General features: G+C 46.0%; 1 long non-coding RNA gene across 1 annotated transcript; it reads left to right on the top strand.

Moving 5' to 3' along the window:
* The first annotated feature begins 344 nt into the window (after positions 1–344).
* On the top strand, positions 345–10962 carry LOC144139098 (uncharacterized). Its single transcript, XR_013316045.1, has 3 exons — positions 345–527; positions 8301–8412; positions 10803–10962. It is a non-coding gene; the product is annotated as an uncharacterized LOC144139098 (long non-coding RNA).
* The last annotated feature ends 1204 nt before the right edge of the window (positions 10963–12166 follow it).

The raw sequence follows: 12166 nt of genomic DNA, 5'->3' as shown, positions 1-12166 counted from the left end.
AACATCAATTGGGACATGTAGGTTCGAACAAACTTCTTCAGTTAGGTGCCTACGCTCTCGTAAGGTGTGTACGCGGCAGCATAGTAACATTTGTCACGCGGGTCTTATAAGGTGGGATGCAGTGCCCTAGTTTCTGTTTGCTTTATATCTTCAAACACGATAAAGCTTTCGAGCACTAATTCCGTCTCCATTATCAAAGTATGTCAAGAAGAGTGCCTGCTGAAGCTCAGAAAAAGAAGCTATCTCCTTTGAGATTTGTCTCGGTTACAGAACCGGAGACAGCTACGCTGGAGTGTAACGCAAGAAACCGCGTACTCTTCCAAACCGCTCTCAATGCCAGCGATATGAGTTCTCCTCCTCGGGTGGGGAAAACGCACTAGCAGAACCATTTTGCGTTCAGCGTGGCTAGTACGTGAAGATGCGGTTCGAGGAAGGCATGGTGAAAATAGTGGTGGCCGCAATCCTTGCGTGCCAGCTGCAACTTTCTTGTGCCTACGTGGGCCAGGCTAAAGTTCCCGTTCACGATGGTAAGAGATGTTTTCTGTACGCAATTTACCAGGTTTTATACCCGTAAGTATATCGGTCTTAAAATGCTGTCTGTTTCACCATTGTTCGTGCTTTTTCGCCACCGCATTTACCTGGCACTCGAGGAACAGTTAATAGCGGTTCACCAAAACACTAGAGCGTGCTTGTAGAGGAACCTCCCCGACGTTTTCGCGGCCTATGCCTACAAAAGTTATTGTCGTTTGCTTTGGCGCGCTGAAGCTTCCATGTATTTGTTCGTGTTAGGACACTTACAGCGTGTCTTTAACTTCTATTTTGAGTAAAACTAGGTAAAATCGTCATCGCAACCACTCTCTATCTTGAAAAGCTACTTGTCTGATAATGCGAAGCTCAGGAGAAAATGCGGGACAGGCACTTTCGCCGTCTGCAATGAGATCACGAGACATCGTGGAGAGGATTCGATAGACCGGCGATACTCATAGCTGTCTAGTGGCGTGCAACTCCCTCTTGGCTTTTACTGCTTAGTGAGTGCTCCTTCAGGGGATGTACACACATAGCTCTTCCTGGAAGATACTTCCCCTTTTCCCTGGTATTGCAAGCCTTATTGTTTTAAAAGTATAGATGTTCCTTTCATAATCAAACATCCCTGACGGATACACGGTGCGTTAAATCGGGACAGCTTAATGTAACTCGCTCATTCTATACGTCACACGCAACGACAGTCTAACTTCGCTTTTCGACTGACCATTTCGTGGGCATTTCGGAACGCTATTCCACACCACTATAGTTTATAAATTTACGTATTTTCCTGAGATATGTGCGAAAAATTTAAAATCCAGGGCCGATGCACGGTGGGCTGTGCTCAGCGCGGTGCTCCAATTTTACAAAAAATTGTAGCATTCACAAAAGCAAGCAATGGCAGCTAGGGGGAAAACAAGGTCACTATGCCGCTATTATAGCGGCTGAGCTTTTGAACTAATTTTTTCGGCACTCGCACCACCACCATTTATTCAGTAAGCATAAACTCTCTCTCGTTCTCTATCTTGCTTCCTGTCTTTCTCTCTCTCGCTCTCTCTCTCGCTCTGCACCTTTCGATTGAGGGGCTATTTTTGTTGCTCAAGCTTTGTTTTAAGTATTTAGGGTTATCACTGCGTGTGTTCTATGGCTTTGTGTGCAAGAACCCCCCCTCCCCCATCAAAGTTGTAGATTGTGTACATCGCTCCTATAGCACAACTCTTGGGACATGTGGAGCAAGCAACACATTTTAGGGCTCAGCTCTTTGGCGTCCAAAACCTAGGTTCGGCTGCAGTGGCGGCGTCCGTCGACCTCCGCGTAACCACGTCAGCGAATGCAGCAGCGAAGGTAGAAACAAAGCGGATAGTTGCGTTTCGCGAAAGTATGAGGAAGAGGATGGCACGCGCGGCTATGGCGTCATCTCTCTCACTGCCTCCCCGTCCCACTTTTGCCATGCATCGCCGCCAAAGAGCGCCCTCCCTCTTGCACTTTCCCCAGACGCTGCCCCCTTCTCCCGTCTTTCGAACCAAGTGACATTTCCGCGGAAGGTTCAAACACGACTTGCCACAACGTGCTCGCCGACAGACGCGACGCGCGGCAAGATAACGCACGGCGGTGTGATCAGCGGACGTCGCCGTGCGTTCGCTGATCACGCGACCACTTCCTGAGACGCAGCAGCTATGGGACGTGACGGAGCCTACTGCAGTTCGCGCTTCGCGCAGATTTCGCGTTAGGGAGTATAGCAATCGTCGGTGCATTTATTACAAAATCCTTTATTGCACTAGTTTCAGCACTGGTATTGCGTATACCACGTTCCCGTATTGCGAGATGATAGTAACCTTCAGCATAAACGACAACAAGCACCAGCTTCAATCTCGACGTCAATCATCGGACATGTCATGATAGCTTGATAACAGCGCTAAAATGGACTAAGACGACACAAACGCTTTCTGGTCCTGCGTCAGAGCTTCGTCTTGGCTGTTCCTTTTGTTTCGTCCACTTTCAGCGCTGTTCTTGAGGTGTCATTCGACAAAATTGTCAAGCATACCCAACTCTCCATGGTGCAACAGATCTGTGCGGCGATGGCCGTAAAAGCAGCTTTGAAAATTTTGCAAATTACACTTCATATCTTATTTAGGACCTCCTCGTTAGCACGTAGGGTTTCTAAGTAAGATTCCGAGCAGGGATCATAGGATGGTTCGATGCAAGCTAAGGCTGAATCTCATTAGCGAAAGAAAGGAACTTGTGAAAATTAAGAAGCCCGTTGTGGAGTCAGTCAGAGAAAGATGGCAGGAGTTTACAGGAGCTCTTCAAAACAAATTCGCGCTTCTGAACAAGGAGAACGAGGTCAGTGTAGACAGGTTAAATGACAGCGTAATATGGGCACTCACTGAATCAGCAGCAGCTGTGGTAGAAGCAATATGTAGGGAGCAAACTGGAAACCAAGAAAACGGAGGTACTAATTGCCAAACGTAACAACATGAAAGTGGCAAGTACGGCGGATTGGATTGAATTATCCAAGCTGTCGAAACTGATTAACAGAAGCAAAACAAACCACATTCGTGCATATAACATGGCAGTTATCGAGGGGACGCAAATAGGGGGAAGCTTGAAAGCAACTAAGAAAGCTAGCCATTGGCAAAGAGGATGACAGTGCTCACGGATTGAAACGCGACACTGCGAGCGCGTGGTCGCCGGCAATGGAGCGTCGCCCGTGGACGCCCGTGGAAGCTAGGTGTTGCATTGTGGTATACCGTGAGGATGAAACCGTGTTGACCGTAGGCTTACTGCTTCCGGTTGCCAATGAGCGGGACTGTGGTTCCCCGCAGCGACAGCGCGGGGCGCTGCGAGCTTGGAGCGCTACAACGCGTTTGTGCGCCGACGATAGTAGCCCGGCTGTGCGCGCATCCGATTTCGCAACATGGTGTGGGCGCGCTCTTGTTACGCGTGCCCTTCCAATGGGGCACAGTAATGTTCATGTAATACACAGTCACGCTCATCTGAATAAAAGAAACTTCTGTACAAAGGAGCAGCAAACTTTATTCCACGATGCAAACTAAAAAAAAAAAATCGCGCCAATCCACCCCGTGAATGTGGTTGGAAAGCAAAGCTGTAAACGGCACCCGTAACGATTACTCATGCGACGTCACTTAAAATCACTCACATCGCTCTACAAATAGTAAAACCAGAGAGAAGTGAAATGCACTTAACCACACCATTTATTACTTCAAAGAGATATTCTTGGTAAGATTAGATCAATGCATGATGCATGGATGGTGTTTGGTTGGGTTGTATTGGTGTAGCAAGAGTGGAAACTTTTTTTATAAAATCAAAGTAAGCTCCAACCCGGTGTTAGACGATGTGACTTCTCCGTCTCTGCGCCGCGGACGGAGGCGACGAGACTTGCGGCTGAGAAGGAGGAGGAAGAAATACTTCTGTTCATATTTCTGAACGGCCCAGAGTGCAGCCTTGGGGAGTGATTCCTTCTTCTGTGGGGCCCATATGCAGTCCGCGCGGCCTGTGTTCTGTCCACCCGCTGAAGCTGGGTAGGTAGAGAGGGCCTGGACAGCAGCATCTCCCATTGCTCTTGTTGGGTAGTTGATGGAAAGAGAGGAGGGCGGTCAGGGCTAAAGTCGCACACCCCGATTACGGGGCGGAGTATTCCTACTTCTGAGAAAAATTTACATTCAGCGTCGTAGCGATTCGGATGCATTACGTGAAGACGCGTAGGCTGTGGGAAGGAGCCCGGATTGTATGAGCCGTAGGGTAGTTTGTTGTTCTCTGGAAAGGTCAGGGTAAGGCGAAGGTACGGTCTGTCTCAGAAGGCGATAATGCTGGATTATCTCCCTGGACGTGACAAGCGGGTGACTGTCCTCGTGCAGCTCCATAGCACGGGAGGTAAAAGCGCAGGCTTGTTGGGTGGGCGTATTTGTTGCCCTCCATTGAAGCGTGAGGCGGTGTCCAGATGAGCTCAATGGAACCGTTTGGGGAGTGGTTTTTTAGCACGCACAGTGCAGGTCAGGACACCCAACCCGACTGGTAATTCACGTAGGCTTGCTGGGAATCGGTGACTACCCTCCGAACCCCTGGTTGAGTGAGAGCCAAGGCGATGGCTGCCTCTTCTGCTGCCGTCATTTGTTGAATCCTAAGCGAGGTACACGCAAGGAGGTTGGTTCTGGAGGTAGCCAGGATGATGGCGTGTTGCTGCCGTCGATGTTAGGAGACGTCTGTGTAGATAACTGCATGAGCCCCACCGAGGGTGGTGTTTAGCGCTTGAGCCCGTGCTTTTCGTTGACCCTCGTCATGTGCGGGGTTCATATTTCTAAGCAAATGGAGCATCTTTAGTTTTAGTCGCCAAGAGTGTGGGAGTACGTCAAGCGGAGTGACATTCTGGGCTGCCCAGCCAATCTGGTGAAGCATGCGGTTACCCACCGCAGTTCTGAGTCGGACCTTCTGGTTAGAAAGATGGCCTTCTATCAGCTCTTACACCGTGTTGTGGAGCCCGTGCTAAGCAGCCTCTGTGTGGACACACTCATGAGAAGACCAATGGCCTGCTTAACCGCCTTTCTAAGCATTATATAAAGCATCTCTATGTCTTCCTTGTCGAGAAGAAGACAAGTAACTTGACGTAAGTGACTGTCGAGTGGACAAAAGCTTCAATTAATCGAAAGGTACCGGATTCTTTTAGGCCTCGCTTCTTGGTGGCAACTCTCCTGATCTTGTGTATGATTAGATTAATGCTGTTTTTGAGGCGCTGCAAGGAGACGTCACTCTTGGTGTTGGCCTGGAAATGTAGGCCCAGGATCTTGATGCTGGGGTTTGGAGTGATGGCCTGGTCGTCAAGGAGTATTTGAATGTATTCCTTGATTTGGCGTGAGGGCGGACGACAAGGAGCTATGATTTTTTACGTGAACACTGGAGGCCACAGGCTTTAGCACATTGGCGTACTAAAAGTGAGATTCCATGGATTGGTGTGAGCTTCCTTTAATTTTTGTAACGCTTAGCACATGAGCAAAGTGCGCACGGGGCCGCTAGATGGGCGTGAGTGGTCGTGTGACGCTTTCACGTGGCATTCAGCGAGAAGGCAGGGGGTAAACCCGTAGATGTGCTTGGTCAGTACACCATTTGTCTTCCCGTGTTCGCGTGGGCTCGTAGCTGAATCGGTAAGACAACGGGCTCTCGCTTTGTTAGTGTGTTAGTTCCAGGTTCGATTCCCGGGGGTGCCAGTGAATTCTTTTATTTGTTCGCTGGAGTTTTCTGGTGACACCAACGGTCGCGAAAGAACCCTTGGGGGGTAGAGGTAGAAAGCTTTGCTTTAAAAAGACGCCTTTGCAGGCACGTTCGCGTGTGGTGCGGTGCATTAGTACTTTGTCGGCTCTCCTCTTTTTTTAGTTTATATCATGGAATAAAGTTGGCTGTTCCTTCGCGCACACGCTGGTTTTACTTAGATAAGTGTGACCGTGCCTTACACGCGCATTATCTGTGTCGCATCGAAAGGGCACGCCTAAGAAGAGCGCGCGAGCAGTCGATGTCGCGAAATTGGCTGCTCGGACCGCCGGGCGGTTACCACTGGCGCGCAAACGCGCTCCTGCGCTCCAGGATCGCAGCCCACCGCTGTCGCTGCGGGGAAACACAGCCCCGCTTATTTACAACCGGAAGCAGCAAGCCTATGGTTTTAACCCTCTCATCCTCGTGGTATACCACAATGCAACACCTAGCTTCCACGGGCGTCCACGGGCGGCGCTGCATGTACCGCAGGCCACGCGCTCACAGTGTCGCGTTTCAATCCGTCAGCACTGTACGCACTCAGAGACGAGCAGGGTAGCATTACGTACAACTTGGACGAGATAATAAAAGTAGCAGTACGATTATACACCGGCCTGTACGCCAGCGACGTTAGACCACGGGAAACTACTGAGAGTACAAGTTCAACTTGCGATGTCGCCCTAATAACTAAAGAGGAAGCTGGAGAGGCTCTCGAAAGCAGGAAATTAGGAAACGGTGCAGGTGACGATGGCATAAGCATCGTCACTTGCACCTTTTGACAGAGGTAGGAGATATTGTAGTGGATAATCTTACTGCACTATTTTCAGATTTCTTGAAGACTCAAAAAGGGCCTCAGATTGGCCTGGAAAAACGGCAATATTATTCTGAGTCATAAGAAGGGCGATCCCAAGGACCTCGGGAATTATAGACTCATCAGCCTACTTTCAGTTGTTCAAAAGCTGTTTACCAAAGTTATAGGTAGCCGCATAGGTGATATCATAGATTCCCAACAACGTTGAGAGCAGGCTAGGTTTAGGAAAGGGTACTGAACCATGGATCACATCGGTATCGTCAATCAAGTGAACGAAAAATCCGCAGAGTACACTAAACCCCACTACAAGGCTTTTATAGATTCTGAAAAAGCGTTGGATTCCGTACTCACCGGAGCCGTGCTAGAGGCACTAAAAGGCCAGGGAATACAGGATACCTACATAAGACTTCTAGAAGACAGATATAAAAAATGAAGGGGTAGGATAACCCCCTTACAAGTATAGCGATAAATTTAAGATTCAAAAGGGAATAAGACAGGGAGATACGATGTCGCCAAAACTATGCAAGGCATCTCTGGATGGGGTATTTAGAAAGCGTGACAGGGAAAATATATGATCAAGGAAGAACTGAGCTTACTTGAGCTATTTGACGTGTTCGGACGATATTGTCGTGCTGAGTTGGACTGGAGACCCCATGCAAACAATGCTTGAGGCACCAAAATCAGAAAGCACGGCCGTGGCTTTAAAAATAAGTAGGAATACATATAAAGTAATGAGGAATAAGCATTCCGTAAACACCCTCTTCAGCTTAGGAAACGAAACGCTAGAACTAAAAGAATATAACTTCCTCGGACAGATGTTTAGTGCTGACCCCAACCATGAGAGAGAAATTTGGCGTAGAATAGGTATTGGTTAGTTAGCATTCGGAAAGCACTAGCAAACAAGGAAAAGTAGTTTACCTTTGTCACTGAAAAGAAAACTCTACCACCACTTCATACTGCCGGTGGTAACGCACAGAGCTGAGACGTGGCGCCTTCCTAAACAGTTAGAAAGCAAACGTGGATTGGCTCAACGAGCCATAGAACGAATAATGTTAGGAATAACGCTCACGGAGAGGAAACGAGCAGTGTGGATCAGAGAACAAACTATAGTTCAAGTAAACAAAGAAAATGGACTTGGGCTGGCCATGTAGTGAGACAAACCGACAAGGGGTGGGCAATTAGGGTAACTGAGTGGATACCAAGAGCTGCGTCTAAAAGGGGAAGACCAATAACACTATGGAGGGATGAAATCAGGAAATTCGGGGGTAAACTGTGGACTCCAGCAGCACAGGACAGGAACGGCTGCAGGTCATTGAGAGAGGTCTTCGCCCTGCAGTGAACATGAGTAGGTTGATGATGATGATAAACACATTATATCATATGTAAAAACTCAGAAAATCCGTGTTTTGGCCGAAAAAGAAACCCGTAGCATCTGTAATGGCCTATTATTCAATCAATGTCACTTTATTGGCTATTGTTCAGGCTCACTTGCTGATGTTCGCAGTTTTGCTAGCTTCTCCCATCATTTGCAAGCTTTCGCTTTGAGTAATTCGAACATTCATTTAGTTTCACGAACAAACAGTGACAAGGCTGTTCACAGCGTTCGCGAATGTACAATTGAGCGGTCTTTCATCGCGGTTTTGCATCGCTGAAGCCATGTGTCGTACATCGAGTGAAAGCCAGCCGTTCTGTTTTTTTTTTGCAGGAAAATGCCAATATAACGGGACGGAAATAACAGACACGGAGCCTTTGAAACTGGAGTCGCCTTGTGAGGAATGGAGCTGTGACGCAGGCGACGAAATTCTGACCATAACTGGGTTTGACGCTTATATTCTCGTATTTGTTTTAATTTTTGGAAAGCTCTCGTTTAGTGGCTTTTGCCCATCTCTTTGTTCTGATCACCCACTTCACTGCGGGATGCAGGACTTGCCTCCTTCAGCTTTTAAAGCACGTAAGCATAAGGCAGGACATTGTTCAAAATAAGTTTAAGATACTTAGTGAGACTAATGTAAAAGAACAAGTTAACGTGTATGATAACCGCGAAATTAAGCAAACTATTTTAGTGTTACTGAAGGGTGAGGTGAAATCTTGTGCAATGTGTTCTTGTGGCATTCTCAAAATACTCTGCGTCCTGAGCCCCTTTTTTGTCTTTCAAAGGATCACCCGAGCCTCCATAGAGAGAGAAAAGTTTACAGCAGGCGACAGAAGATTGCCCTTGCGCCTTTTTGTATAGTTTAAATTCTGTATATGCATTTTGTCCTACCGCTGAGTGTCATTGATTCTTCAGCTTGGGACCACTGGCTCAGGACTCAGAAATAGGTGTAACAAAGTTGTGTTCACTGACGTCGTATAATATGCCCGTCATACACAGACGCTCTTACATCGAGCCTGCAGTTTATGTTATTTATATATTCAGGTTCCCCTAAATGCTCTTCGTAAGAGGGTATTACATAGGGGGAACATTCACATACATCAAACAAAACTTTTAATGGGTCCTAGGAAGATCACAAATTACAAATGTAGAAAAACACAAGCAATAAGAACGTTTCAAACACACAACTACAAGGCAAACGCATAACTACAAAGAGGTAAACAAGCATATATACTCAACCAAAACAAAATTAGGCAGCTACATTCCTTAACAAGTCCTGAAATTTTGTTATTGCAGCTTCTGCGGCAATGTGCGTGGTAGGTTATTCCATTCTATTATTGTACGTTCTATTATTTCGCTATTCCATTCTATGAGTTCTATTATTTTTCCATTCCAATCTATTATTTCTCAGAACTCCTACAACTGTAGTCGCAGGAGTTGTAGGAGGGAAGAGCAGTTTTATTTTATAATACCATCCAAATAAAATAAAAATGATTTCTAGTTAACAACTACAGGCAAAAATAGCTAGTGAGTTAATGAATATGATTCGTTTCATTCCGCTAAAGGATCATGTGTTTCTTTCAGGAAGAAACACATCTGATCTCGTTTGCGTTTCTCATATTCTTTTTTTCTGGCATTAGGTGATCGACAGAAGCGGTGCAGAAAGAAGTGAACATTGTTATCTACATGAGAAAATTTGTTTAAAAGACTAAGATACAAACCTTGGCAACCCGTCGTGTTTATGGTCTTTAACCTAAACTTCAAACCAGCTGCGAATATATCTCTTCCCTATACAAAAGAAAGTAAACTGTTGCGGGGTGCCTGTTTTAAAACTTCGATGAAGTTGTAGCTTGTCGAAAATATTTTCCCTCCAACTATCATTCATTTGTAATCACTTACGTTTCTTAAATAACTTGAACAGAATTCTACATGATCTAAGAGTCAAATCGAAGTGTTACAAGCCCTTGCACATGGCTTCACCCGTGTTTAAAAAAATACGCAACACCATTTGCCATACACATTAGTAGTTAGCTGAGTGTTAAACAACATAGCAAGAATAGGTAACAACAGCACAAAAACCACGTTATGTCGTATCTTTTTGTGGGTTATGAAAGGAGGCACAATTCATTGCACCTCGGTATTCCTGAAAGATTGAAATAGTAGCGAAATTGTTTTTAGGGTTCTGTACGAAGCACGTTGTGGCAGAGCAAACATATTGGGTATTCTTAAAAGTCTAATCAGAGTCCTTGGGCCAATTGCAACATCGCCCCGTTTAATGCGGGTGTTACCCATTCAACATAGTTGCGTGATTTCTTAAAAGTTCTGAAGTTTCTGTTTAAACAGTTGCATTTGTAAAGTTAAGCCGTAAAAACCAAGCGATCACTTTATCTCTAAGGAGTTGTGAGAACATGTCGAAGCAAGATAGCCCAATTTCAGTTCGTACGAGTAAAATATCCGAATGCATGACATTTTCTTATGTTCATCTGTACAAATGGCTTCGGGAAGTAGCGAAGACACGTATAAGGGAGACGCAATTCACTCGACCTGTTACTTTTGGAGACTGATGTATTATAAATAAAACGCGATCATGATGCGAACATCACTCACAGCAATTTCAAATTCAGCTTAGGGCCATAATTGTTTTTGCATTTGCGTTGCGCAAACTGAACTTAAACCGCAGTGTAATGTGAAAATCAAAGTAAAGTTGTATTCCCAGATAGGATTGCGGGTTTTGTGGCAGGCGTTTCTGCTTTGGCAGGTGTCCCGGCTTTCTACTGTGGAGAGCGTTGCCACAGATGGTCCGTACTGTAACATCATTTGGTGCATATGTTTCAGGTGCGGACACCTAGGCACAGTAGACGGATGCCAAAGAGTTGAAGGCAGCGGCTTGCACCCTCACTGTTGCCCGAAAATTGTGTGCCCTTCTTCGTAGAAGCCTGGCCCTCTGCGTGAATCATCCAACCTCACGAAATAAAATCTAATTTCCACTAAACGATTCCTTGCCTTTAGGGTGCTTCTGCACTGATTCAGCTTTGATTCAGACAAAGCGTATCAAGCTGCCTTTCAGGTACGTATAATCAATTTGATTCAAAATATTTTTATAGCCAGCATACTTTTTATCACTGTGATAAATGCAACATTGGTGCTCACTGAGTTTGCAGAAAAATCAGCTCCCTTTCAAAATGTGAAGAGTTGCAGTGAAGCATGCGCTCCGGCTGTGTTTGCTGTGTTGGGGTATAGCTATATTTGGGACTTGCCATGTTGAATTATAAGCCCAGTGGCGCCATCTCTACGTCCCAGGCTGAAGACAACACAATTGGTTGGCAGAGACAATGTATTTATTTTATAGCGCGGCCACGCCAATCACAGCGCAAGCTCAGGGCCGCCGCACTGTTGGCCGGGGCCGAGCGCGAGGCATTGCGCAATATTGAGGCTAGTTGGGCAAGTTCGCAATGTCGGGAGGGAGCCAGATAACGCGCGTTATGAGGAGCGTACACTACTCGGGTGGGAAGCGGCAGCGGTAAAGAGGAGTTTAAAGTGGGGCAGTAACAACACTCCCTCTGTATATGCTTCATACGGGCAACTTAGAATTTGGGAAAATCAGATTACCAAGTCAAAGCTTACATCGATGCTCTAAAAGCGGGCTTCAGTTCTAAACATAAATGTATTCCTTAGAAGCCATGTTTTGGTGGCATTATGAGCCATCTTATGAGCCATCTTATGAAATATGGAGGCCATAGGAGCTTCTTTTTCTTTTTACATCGAAACTGTATATGGTTAGCAGATCGTCTCCGACGACGTAGTGAGGGTAGACCACAAAGAATGCTGACGTCGCACACCGCGCGTCTACGCGGTGTCCGACGTCAACATTCTTATTATCAACGGAAAAGTTAAATGTAGCTGCGTGTACACAGCGATAACATACCTAAGTTAGCTCCAAGTAAAAGAAATTGTCCTTAAAAATTCTCAAAAGCCTGCCTAGGTAAAATTCACGCAAATTTCGATACTTGTACGTCTGTAAAGCACAGAATATTCAAGCTGTCGCTGCAAATATTTTCCTTTCCTGAGTTCGCATACTTTTATGTGAATTATGGTGTTTAGGTTTGGTTTTCAGAAAGCACTTTCTCATGAAAATTGCAACACTGACTCATTTTTTAATTACTAAAACGCAGGGCGTGTTGCGCTGTATATAAACAGGT

This window comes from Haemaphysalis longicornis, unplaced genomic scaffold (genome assembly GCF_048455015.1).
Source record: "Haemaphysalis longicornis isolate Haplotype H1 unplaced genomic scaffold, Haemaphysalis longicornis Haplotype H1 scaffold_5, whole genome shotgun sequence".
NCBI lineage: Eukaryota > Metazoa > Arthropoda > Arachnida > Ixodida > Ixodidae > Haemaphysalis > Haemaphysalis longicornis.
This window is presented reverse-complemented; position numbering and strand designations above follow the sequence as displayed.